Raw genomic sequence first — 11881 nt, 5'->3', positions numbered from 1 at the left:
CTCAGGGAGGCCTGAGGCCACCGGCATGAGCTTGGGCTGCCAGCATCACCCCCGCCCCCCGCCACTGTCCATAAGGGAGAAAGGATTTGAACCAGGGTCCCCCATGTTTCAGGTCAGTGCACGAAGCAGTGTGCCGTGGTGGGGCTCTGTCCAGCTCTCCCTTTGAAGGGGGTTCATTGGGGCTAACTAATGAGAGCGAGTGGGGCAGGGGGATCAGCTCCCCAGTGTGTCCTAATTCCTGCCTCTCAGCTGGGTGCCTGAACTACTGGACACTGTCATCCAAATACCATTGCTAGAAATAAACAATGAAAAGGTGCAGAACTCCAGGGAGCTCAGGACAGGGAGACTAACTCAGGCAATCAGAGCAGCAGATAAGACAAATCTTGAGCTACTCTGAGGCTCCAAGCAGACATGTTACCGAGACGGAAACTGGCCAGGAATTCTTTGAAATGGCGTAAACACGTCTAAAAGTATCAGTTTGCTTTATGATGAGGGGATGGGGGGAGGGAGGTTTAAACTATTTCCCTGAATCACATCTCCCTTGGCAGCTCAGTCACCATTTCAGCTAGAGCAGAGCGGTGGAGCCTGGGCACTGGGCCACTCGGGGCCTTTAACACCACAGCCCTGGGGAGGGGGGGCTGAGATGGACCATCCTGCAAGGAACACGAGTCCTTCTACCATCCACCACACCCTAGTTTGGAACTGCTGCTGCCGGCTCACCCCATCTGTGGGAACTTCTATCCCCTCTGCCTCCCTCTAGCTGGGGGTTTTCCCTTCTGCACCTACCTGGCAGGGCAGCCCCCGTCTGAACCCCTGATCCTGTCCCAGTTTTGTCCATCTGCCCATCCTGCCCCTCCGATTTCCCCCCTTCAGGGGGATTTTCCGGCCTTTGATTGCAGGGAGCAGATTCTGATGGCGCGTGAGGGCAGCAGCTTGCAGCTGTTACTGAGCATGTGAGAAGAGCATTAGAAGAGAAGACCGGCCAGACTGGGTCACACCAAAGCTCCATCTAGCCCAGTGTCCTGTCGGCCGATAGCAGCCGGTGCCAGGTGCCCCAGAGGGAATGAACAGACAGGAATCATCCAGGGAGCCATCCCCTGTGGCCCAATTCCCAGCTTCTGACAGACAGAGGTTAGGGGCACCATCCCTGCCCACCCTGAGCAACAGCCATTGATGGACCTGTCCTCCATAGAAACACAGAATCCTAGACAATGAGGGTTGGAAGAGACCCCAGGAGGTCATCCAGCCTAAGCCCCTGCTGAAAGCAGGACCATGAATCTCTCTAGTTTCCTTTTCATCACAGGACCCTGCTCAGGAACAGTGAAGTTGCAAGATCTAACAGGAAACAGCTTCAGAAAGAAGGGCAGCTCCTCTTCCTCCTCCCCTCCCGTGGGGACGAGCAGCCCCCCAGCAGCCTCTCTGCCCCGGCCTCCTTCAACCCATTGCCCCCTTCAGCCTCCCCCAACTTCCCCCATTGCTCCTTTAGCCTCCCCCAACTTCCCCCATCACCCTCTTCAGCCTCCCACAACTGCCCCAATTGCCCCCTTTAGCCCCCCCAAATGTCCCGTTCCCCATCTCCCCCTTCAGCCTCCTCCAAACTGTTCCCTTTCCCCCATCGCCCCAGTCACCTCCAGCCTCCCGTTGCCCTCTTCAGCCTCCCCCAACTCCCCCCCCACTGCCCCGGCTCCACCGCTCTCAGGTTCCCTTCCCCACAACCATCTGCTTCCTCACCATGGGGAACAGGAGCAGAAAATGCTTTTGAGAAAACCTTCTGCAAAGCAAAAAGTAAAACAAGCCAAGCAACTACTTCTCTGACTTTGTGCTGGGTGCCCAGCTGTGGGCTTGTGTGTGTGTGTGTGTGCGGGGGGAGGTGGGGCTGTTCTGAGCACACTCCGGTCAGGGAAGGGGCAGAGTTGGCCAAAGGGGCAGGTTGAATCTTTAGCAGAGAATTCCTTTCTCCATTGTGTTAGCTAAGCGTTGCTGTTAAATGTCAGCCGACGGATGCAGCATTTGAAACAATCTGACTCTAACCCCCCTCCCATCTCTGTTGCTGTAGTTCTCACACCCTCTGCTCTTGTCATGTCACCACAAAACATGGTGTCTTATTCCCATAGCGTCCTGTAGGTTAGACAGGACTTAAGTTTAGAAGGGGAAAACTGAAGCATAACTTCCCAAACCCCTCATTCCCAGCCCCAACCCAGAGCCCGCACCCCTAACCGGAGCCCTCACACCCCTGCACCCCAACCCTTTACTCCAGCTCTCAGCCTCTCATCCCCAACCCCACCCCACACACTGCTCCCCCAGACAGAGCCCTTTCACCCCACCCTCTGCTCTACCGCAGACCCCTCCACACTCCTAACCCTTCAGCCTCACCCCGCCACACACGATCCATCTGCAGAATGAAGTTTGGAATGAGCACCAATAGACAGGTGAGGTGTCACACCTCACCTCCGTATTGGTGCACTCAGCAAAATTCATTCCGCACACGGACATAGCAAATTAGAGGAAACACTGCTCCTGACATTCAAACTCTCTCTCAGATCTTGAATTTCATACATTGACTCATCAGAAGAAAGTGCTCTCAAGTGAGCTACAGACCAACAGTGGTTCAGTGGAATTATTCAGCAAGTATTTTAGAAGACCTAGAACATTAGAGGAAATCATCACCTGCTAAGAGACAATTAATGGAGAGAAGCAGCAAGATTAATCCCGTACATTGGATCGGCTGTGACTTCTTTGCCTGATTTGAAAAAAGACCAAAAGGACCTGAGTCTCCTCACTCTCAATAGCCCCCTGCTCGGCCAAACACCACTGAGACTCTGAGGGGCGGGAGGCTGAGGGGTCTCACCAGATGTCCCAAAGGACGGCCCAGGTCACCATCACAGGGGATCACTCTCAGATCCAGCCCCACCTCTTGGTGAGGACCGCTGCAATGAGAGCAACCCCCTCCCCTGCCGCACTCCACACACATCCCTCTTCGGTAGAGGGAGGGAAGCTGGGAAAAGGGAAAAAAGAAGCAAGAGAAGAGGGGAAAGGAGGGAGGAAAGAGGAAAAGAGAAACCAAAAAGGACAAACCCCAATGTCCCCAGGGATTCCAACCATCAAAACCTAGGGAGGAAATCAAATTCTGCCATCTGAAGCCAGTGCTGTCTGTGCCTAGAATGCTGCCTGCGCCAGGTGGATCAGACTGAACAGGTTCCAAACCTCCCGAAAGAGACTTGCAGCAGAGCCGGGGGCTCTCAGAGACAGACCTGGCCCTGCACCTCTGTCCTGCCCGGCTGATGTTGGGGTCTCTCTGTGAGGTCACCCCCTCCCCACCACTTTTGCCCAATAGGCCGCGGTCCTGCAAAAGGCCTTTGTGATGTCACTGCCACACCCACCCCTCCCCTCAAAGCTGATGTCCTGCCCTTGGCCAGACTCGTTGGGTGTTTGAGTTGTTTCCCCTTGATCTGGGGTTGCCAACTTTCTGACCCAACAAAACTGAACACCCTCATCCCGCCCCTTCGCAGAGATCCCGGACCGCTCAATCCATCTCCCTCAGTCGCTCGCTCTCCCCCACGCTCACTCACTCGCTCCTTTTCATCGGGCTGAGGAGGGCTGGGGAGGGTCCCTTTTCAACTGGGTGTTGTTGGGACAGACCTGGGAAGGAGGCTGCCTGCCAAACACCTTTGAGAGGTGCCGTCCCTCCCTGTCAGAAAATCATCTCCCTCCTTCACTTCAGTGACGGCCTCAATTGTTCCTTATCCCGGCAGTGAGGGGAAAGGGGTTGTTAAGGTAGACAATTGGGGAGGGGTTTCTTTTTTGGTGAACAGTAAGGGGGTTTCAATAGTGGGGTACAACACAGTAGGATACAATACAGTGGGTAATCAGTTAACATTGAGGTATAAATGTAACAGGTAGCTAGCGATTTCTATGTAAAAAGGTGTGTCACAGCAGCATATAACCAACTAACAGTTATGGGTAAAATGTGTTAAATAACAAACAATTTCAGGTAAAAATGTGTCACAGTGGTGTAAATGTAGAATGTGAGGGGTATCAGAGAGGAAGAAAGTAACCAATGGGTTTTTATGCTAGAGATTTAAACTTAGTGAGACAGAACAAACAGGCTGCAAGCTTAAGCAGCAGAGAGAGTGTAACAAGGTAAAAAGACACAGAGAAGCTGGGCGGGGGGGATGTTTGCAGTGGGAAGACAGACAATTACAATTATACAGAACACAGCAAAATCTGATCTATGAGCTAACTTAACCAAGACTACACAAATTAAAACACAATGCAACAATTCTCTAAGCCTAACTTACAAAGTATAATGCTAAACTTAACTTAATGGGTGCACCTTATGCTAAGGATAGTTCCAGAGGGCTGAGTGGTGTGTGTCCAGGACACAGCTCCAAAGAGGGGGGGCGGTGACTGCAGCAGTGGATACAGCTGAAAACAGTCCAAGGCAAAGCCCACAGGAGCAGAACTTAGCAGCAGCACAAACTTATTTTCAGTGGCAGAGTGCCACGGGGTTTAAGAGAGAGATTTTAAAACACAGACCAAGGTTTAGCTTGAGTCTGTGTGCTGGGGAGACAGAGCCAGCAGCCAGGATGCGGGGGGGTTGTTTGTAAGAGAGGTTTTAGGACACAGACCAAGGTTTAGCTTGAGTCTGTGTGCTGGGGAGACAGAGCCAGCAGCTAAAATAATAAAATAAAAGTATAGAAAGTCTCACAGAGGGATTCTTACCATCCCCCAAGTCAGCAGCAGAGGCAGAAACAGCAAGCACATCAGAAAGCTCGGTACAGTCTTGATAATCAGGAGATCTCTCAGGCAGCAATTTGTTCTTCGTGGGGGGGGTTTAAAAACGGGGATACGCTCAAAAATAAAACGAGAGCGGAGAAAGGACCCCCAGAACCCCTGGTTGATCAGACCAGGCAGCAATGCAAGAACCTTTCTGAAGTCTGTTCAAAAAATGTCTGTTTTTAAAGGCAAACCCTGGCAGCTTCCCGCCAGTAACTCTGATTGGCTCCCCCTCTTACAGGGAGGAGGGAGGCAGAGAAAAAACTGCAGGCAGCCACAGAGGCATGTTTGGACTAGCCCTGAGCCCAGAGGTATGACTCATGCCCAGGATCCTAAAAACACAATAGGTCTTGCAGCTCTGGACAGTGGCCACCCTACACCAAGCCCAGGTTTTAACAAGGTGATACCAGGACTAACCCTTTGAACAGGGCAGTGGTCCCACTTAGCATAAGGGGCCCTCCCTTTGAGAAGGGCAGAGGCCCTGGTAAACAACTTAACAGCCAGGGAGGGGCGGCCATAGAGGAGAACAAGAACAAAATGGAGTAAGGGGACAGCTTTAAGAAACAAAATGGAGCTGTAACAGACAGGATATATTACAGGGGTAACAGTGTAATGGAGGACATGGCAGGGGCAGTGGCAACAAGGTGCCTTTGGTACTTGTCATTTAAAATCCAATTAGGGAGGGCAATACATGCTGAAGGATTTATCCAAAACACAGGGCACAGCCTGTAAAATAAACCCCAACATCCAATCAATACCACATTCCCAAGCACGGGTCCCACAAATTTCTTCCTGCTAGTGTATAATTCTTTGTTTCTTCACCAGGCTGAGTTCTTAATGTCCTTTCTAGTCAGGAATTCCTGGACTTTGGCAATTTCGGTGGAGCAAGTGTCCCTTCTTTTCCCCCGAAACAATCGTGGTAGGGCATCCTACAGGGGAGAGGTTACCAGCACATCACCCTGTCATGGTTTTGCTTCTTCTAGAAAAATCCAAAGGCACAGTAGGTCTGTCAGTGGACAAGGGAGAGGTTACTAGCACTTCACCTTGTCCTTTTCCCTGCTGTCCAGAAGGCACAGCAAAGCTAGAAGGAGAAATAGGCCAATCATCAGTAGGAGAATCCTCCCAAGGTGGAGGGTCTTTTGCAGTGAGAATCATGGGTCCAGGCAGGTAGTCCTTGGCACTTCATGGAAGTGTTGGTGGTTAACAGGACTCAGAAAGGGCCTTTCCAGTGTGGAGCCAGAGCAGTCTTTCGCTGATGGACCTTTACATAGATCCAGGCTCCTGGTTCCAAGGAGTGGCAGGGCTGCTAGGGTCTTTGGGCAGCGCTTCTTTACTTGTGAGAAAAGAAACCTAACTCATTTCATTGATGCCTGGCAGTGTTTTGCAGATCTCATAGCTGCTTGGGCACATTCAAGCCCCCCCTTTTCTTGGTTTTCAGCTAAGTCTTAGCTGCGAGCAGTGTCCTTGAATGGGGCCAATGTCTTATCTTTAGACTGAGCATACTAGCTATTTTTTTCCCCCAGTTAATTTGTTCTGTTCTTTTTCCTTCTCCCCTTCTTGGCTTCTTTTAACCTACAAAGGAAACTTCCACTCTTCACTCATACACCTTTTCCCAACAATGAACACATAAACATTGCCACTATACAGTACATTAGTCTTATTATTCAATGTATGCCACATATACCCTTCCAGTAAAATAACTTTATTACAGAGCTTTGGAGCAACAAGCCAGGACAAGCACACCCACTTTGAGGAGTCCACTCAGTACAACCTCTTGTGTCCAATGGCTTCCCACCCTCCCCAGCCCTCTGGCTAGAAATCTGAGGTAGCCAGAAGGATCCCATGTGCAATATGGGGAGTGGGTTAACTTTTCATGTCCTTGCTTCCAACGACTGTTGGTATGCAAATTTTAACAAGAATTTTTTCCAGTTAAAAGATCTGGCCAATGAAGTTTCTTTTTCTTACTTAAGTAAATGTATTAGACTTTAGTATATCACGTTCTCCTGATTTATCCAAACACTTTGTATTCCAAGTTGAATAAAACAAGTATCTGCTTTTTTTTTAATTTAACCCTCCTGTTTGATTTTAAACTAGACTATTTGATGAAAATATTAAACACAGCAATTCTGGCCACGAGACAAACCCCACAAGACAGGACATAGAACACAGAACATAATTCCTATTGTGCCAGTAAATGCATGGTACGTTGAATGCTGTTCAGCTGGCAGCAGTTTTCTCTGATTATCTGAAAGACAAAAAAAACAGAGGTCTACCCTTCTGGGCAGTCAGTCATTGCTTAAAAGATACAAATACCCTTGTTGATTTCAGGCAAAAGAGGGGAATTACCCTGTATTTTCTTGTATATGTTTCATAGGCAGCCCAGGTTTCAGTGGCTTCTACCTTATCAGTTAGCTAATTTGCATTAATGGAGATGCTTTCTGGCTTGCTTCTGGATCCAAACTATTCACAGCTTAAAGATTCTTACCTTAAAAGGGACATAATTAACTTTACCAGAATTTTGATTGCTTTTTACTTTTAACTCCTGCTTTCAAACACTGAAAGAAAATATCACTACTTATAGTGGCCCCTTAGAGCCTAATAGGGTTTTAATTACATAGCACTATATACATTTCTTTAGCTAATTCGACTACATTGTTCATAGCCAAATAATTGCAATCAAATAATTTCTTGCCTGGATTTATTTACAAACATTTCAAAGACACCAAGAACTTTCCTCTTTAGCATTTTTACAAAGTTCAACTGCTGTTCCCTCCAGCAACTACAGAGTTAACTTCTCACTTCTTCCTTAAATCACTTGCTTGTCTCCCAACAGCCAATTTTATCAACTCACATCACCATTTCAAGTATCATTTTCAAGTATTTCTCTTCCATTTTGGTGGCAAAGCCCACCAAACATCTCATTGAGATGGACGTGTTCCCAGGGAATGTCTCAATTACAAAGAATCAACATTTCCCAGCTGAAATAAATGTTCTGCTGGAAAACTTTCTTCTTTTTTTTCTTTTGAAAGGACTTTTGGCTTCAAATTTTATTTTATTTTTAGACTGTGGCTTTTATGTTTTGTGGCACACAAGCAGACAAGTTAGAGAAAATATAAAATACTGTTGCTGAAAGTTTGCAATATCTTGTCAATTTGTTTATTAAGACCAGAACAACAGTACATAGGAACCCCAAAATCAGAGGGAGAGAACATAGGCTACTGTCTATAACAGAGAGGCACAACTCACTGGGTACCTGCTGATTGACTGCTGCTAAGTCCCAATTTTGTTCTGCCTTACTGAGCTGCCTAGCATGCAAGCACTTACAGAAACCCTTCCCAACATGTAAAGTCACAGTATTCAATTTTAACACAACTGCAAATACACCAGAGCATCAATGGAATAAAATTGTCAGACACATAGAAAAACATAAACTCTTGAGCAATAGTCAACATGGTTTCTGTAAAGGGAAATCGTGTCTTACTAATCTATTAGAGTTCTTTGAAGGGATCAACAAACATGTGGACAAGGGGGATCCGGTGGACATAGTGTACTTAGATTTCCAGAAAGCCTTTGACAAGGTCCCTCACCAAAGGCTCTTATGTAAATTAAGCTGTCATGGGATAAAAGGAAAGGTCCTTTCATGGATTGAGAGCTAGGTAATAATTGGAGATATACCAATCTCCTAGAACTGGAAGGGACCTTGAAAGGTCATCAAGTCCAGCCCCCTGCCTTCACTAGCAGGACCAATTTTTGCCCTAGATTCCTAAGTGGCCTCCTCAAGGATTGAACTCACAACCCTGAGTTTAGCAGGCCAATGCTCAAACCACAGAGCTATCCCTCCCCTGGTTAAAGGACAGGGAACAAAGGGTAGGAATTAATGATCAATTCTCAGAATGGAGAGGGGTAACTAGTGGTGTTCCCCAAGGGTCAGTCCTAGGACAAATCCTATTCAATTTATTCATAAATGATCTGGAGAAAGGGGTAAACAGTGAGGTGGCAAAGTTTGCAGATGATACTAAACTACTCAAGATAGTTAAGACCAAAGCAGATTGTGAAGAACTTCAAAAAGATCTCACAAAACTAAGTGATTGGGCAACAAAATGGCAAATGAAATTTAATGTGGATAAATGTAAAGTAATGCACATTGGAAAAAATAACCCCAACTATACATACAACATGATGGGGGCTAATTTAGCTACAACGAGTCAGGAAAAAGATCTTGGAGTTATCGTGGATAGTTCTCTGAAGATGTCCACGCAGTGTGCAGAGGCGGTCAAAAAAGCAAACAGGATGTTAGGAATCATTAAAAAGGGGATAGAGAATAAGACTGAGAATATATTATTGCCCTTATATAAATCCATGGTACGCCCACACCTCGAATACTGTGTACAGATGTGGTCTCCTCACCTCAAAAAAGATATTCTAGCACTAGAAAAGGTTCAGAAAAGAGCAACTAAAATGATTAGGGGTTTAGAGAGGGTCCCATATGAGGAAAGATTAAAGAGGCTAGGACTCTTCAGTTTGGAAAAGAGAAGACTAAGGGGGGACATGGTAGAGGTATATAAAATCATGAGTGATGTTGAGAAAGTGGATAAGGAAAAGTTATTTACTTATTCCCATAATACAAGAACTAGGGGGTCACCAAATGAAATTAATAGGCAGCAGGTTTAAAACAAATAAAAGGAAGTTCTTCTTCACGCAGTGTACAGTCAACTTGTGGAACTCCTTACCTGAGGAGGTTGTGAAGGCTAGGACTATAACAATGTTTAAAAGGGGACTGGATAAATTCATGGTGGCTAAGTCCATAAATGGCTATTAGCCAGGATGGGTAAGAATGGTGTCCCTAGCCTCTGTTCGTCAGAGGATGGAGATGGATGGCAGGAGAGAGATCACTTGATCATTGCCTGTTAGGTTCACTTCCTCAGGGGCACCTGGCATTGGCCACTGTCGGTAGACAGATACTGGGCTAGATGGACCTTTGGTCTGACCCGGTACGGCCTTTCTTATGTTCTTAACATTTTCTGTTGTACAAGGTCTCTCCTTTTTTGGAACCCTTGTTTCTAAAAAAGCCATGCGAGACTTGAATCAAATTTCAGTGACTAATTATCATGTGTGTGGCATCATCATTAATGCGTGTTCTATGTAGTTAGGTTATTGTCTTCTTTAGGAAATTTGGGGAAACAGGAGCCCTGGGAAACCCTGTTCCCCACCTCCCCTCATACACACTGCACATTTGCTGCTACCTGGTGCTGGCTGAGCAGTAGCATTGTGACATCAGAGAGGATCCACCACTCAGCACCCGTCCCTCCAGTTCATTTGCAGCCCAGCTCAGCCCCGGTCACTCTCGCCAGGTGGGGCCGGGCAGCTCCCCTGCGCTGCGATCCAGCACCGGGCACCGCGGAGCACCGGGCAGGCTGTGCAGGGTGGGGAGGGATACTCGCATTGCTGACACCTGCCTGCCTCAGGGCTTTCTCCTGCCCGCCGCGAGGATCGCCAGGGAGGGGAGCAGCGTGCCGCTGAGAGCCGTGTCCAATTGGCCGGGTGGCTGCCTGCAGACAGCACGGGGGAGAGAACCAGACAGCCCTGTAACGCCGCCGCTGCTCGGGACCCGGATCCACGCTGCTGTGCCACCGAGACCCATCAAGTGCCACGGGAGGGGTGTACACCCCCCCCACCTCATGGAAGTGTCAGGGGCTGCTCGGGCTGGGAGCCCGGCGGAGAGTCCAGCTGGGGAGAGGCTCAAAGGGGGGGGGGGGAAACGTTGCACCAAAAATATGAAAAAGTTGCAAGACAAAAACCCTTTAATTACAGCTCGGACGGGCCCCTCCGGAGCAGGGGGGCGGGGCCAGTCCCGGTCCCGCCGCCGGGCAGCAGCAGCAGCAGGGGGGGCGGCGCGAGACGGCTCCCGGGGATTCCCTGCTCGCGCCGCTGCCGGGGGGAGCCGCTGCTGCTGCGAGCTGGTGCGCGGGGGGTGGAGGGGGGGTGTCCTCGCGGGCGGGGCTCGCGCCCAGAGCGCTGACACTGTCCGTTGGGAACTGTCACGCCGCTCGGCCGGGCCGCCCCACTGAGAACGTCACCGCCCGCTGCCCCCGCCCAACCAGCGTGGTCACCCGGGCTCCGCCCACCGTCACCGCGGCAACCACCAAAACAAACGTTCTCGGCACACGTGGGGGAGGGAAGGGGGGAAGGGATGGGCCGTGACGCAGGCAAAGCAGCTGGCGGGGCGGGGCTGGGGGGTGCAGGGATGGGGCGGAGGGGACGAAGGGGGCAGGGACGGATGGAGACGGGACGGGACGGAGGACAGGGCTGGGGGGATGCAGGGATGGGGCGGAGGGGACGAAGGGGGCAGGGACGGATGGAGACAGGGGACGGGACAGAGGACAAGGACGGAGAGACGCAGGGAAGGGAGTGAAGGATGGAGGGAGCCGGAGGGTGACCAGATCGCAAGCGTGAACTATCAGGCCACGTTGGTGGAGCTGGGGGGGAGACAGACAGACACAGGTGCGCAGCCCCGTTGGGAGCCAGAGGCACACTGGTCCGCCTGGCCCTGTGCTACCAGCGTGCCCGTTCCTATTGGGGTGCGCCCATGCTGTGCCACAGAGCTCCCCTGCCCAGCACCCCCCTACAACTCTTCCACCACAAATGCACAGTGCTGTGCACACACACCTCGCCCAGCACACCCCTGCCCACAGCCCCACCACAGCTGCCCAGCACCCCACACAGAAACCCCACTCTCTAGTTTCCCAATACACACAGATTTCCCCTCCCTTCCTTCCTCCCTCCCAGTGCCCTTCCCCACAGCCCCACACCATAACTGCACAATGCCCCACACAGACCCGCAGTGCCCTGACACACACAGATCTCCCCCATAACCCAGCACCCTGTTTTACACTCTTGTTTTTCAAGACCCAAAGGGAGAAATCCACGGGAGGAGGGAAGCGGGGATTGAGCTTCTCTATGAATAGCTCCAGTGCCTGATTCTGCTTGAACTTAGTTTTCCTGAAAGTGGCACCATTTTTCTCAGTTTTACCGTCACCCCTGGGGTTCTGAATAACAGCAGTGAAACTGACCAAAGCTGCTAGTGCTTGGCAGCATTGTGAGGAGG

This window comes from Mauremys reevesii, linkage group 17 (genome assembly GCF_016161935.1).
Source record: "Mauremys reevesii isolate NIE-2019 linkage group 17, ASM1616193v1, whole genome shotgun sequence".
Taxonomy (NCBI): Eukaryota; Metazoa; Chordata; order Testudines; family Geoemydidae; genus Mauremys; species Mauremys reevesii.
This window is presented reverse-complemented; position numbering follows the sequence as displayed.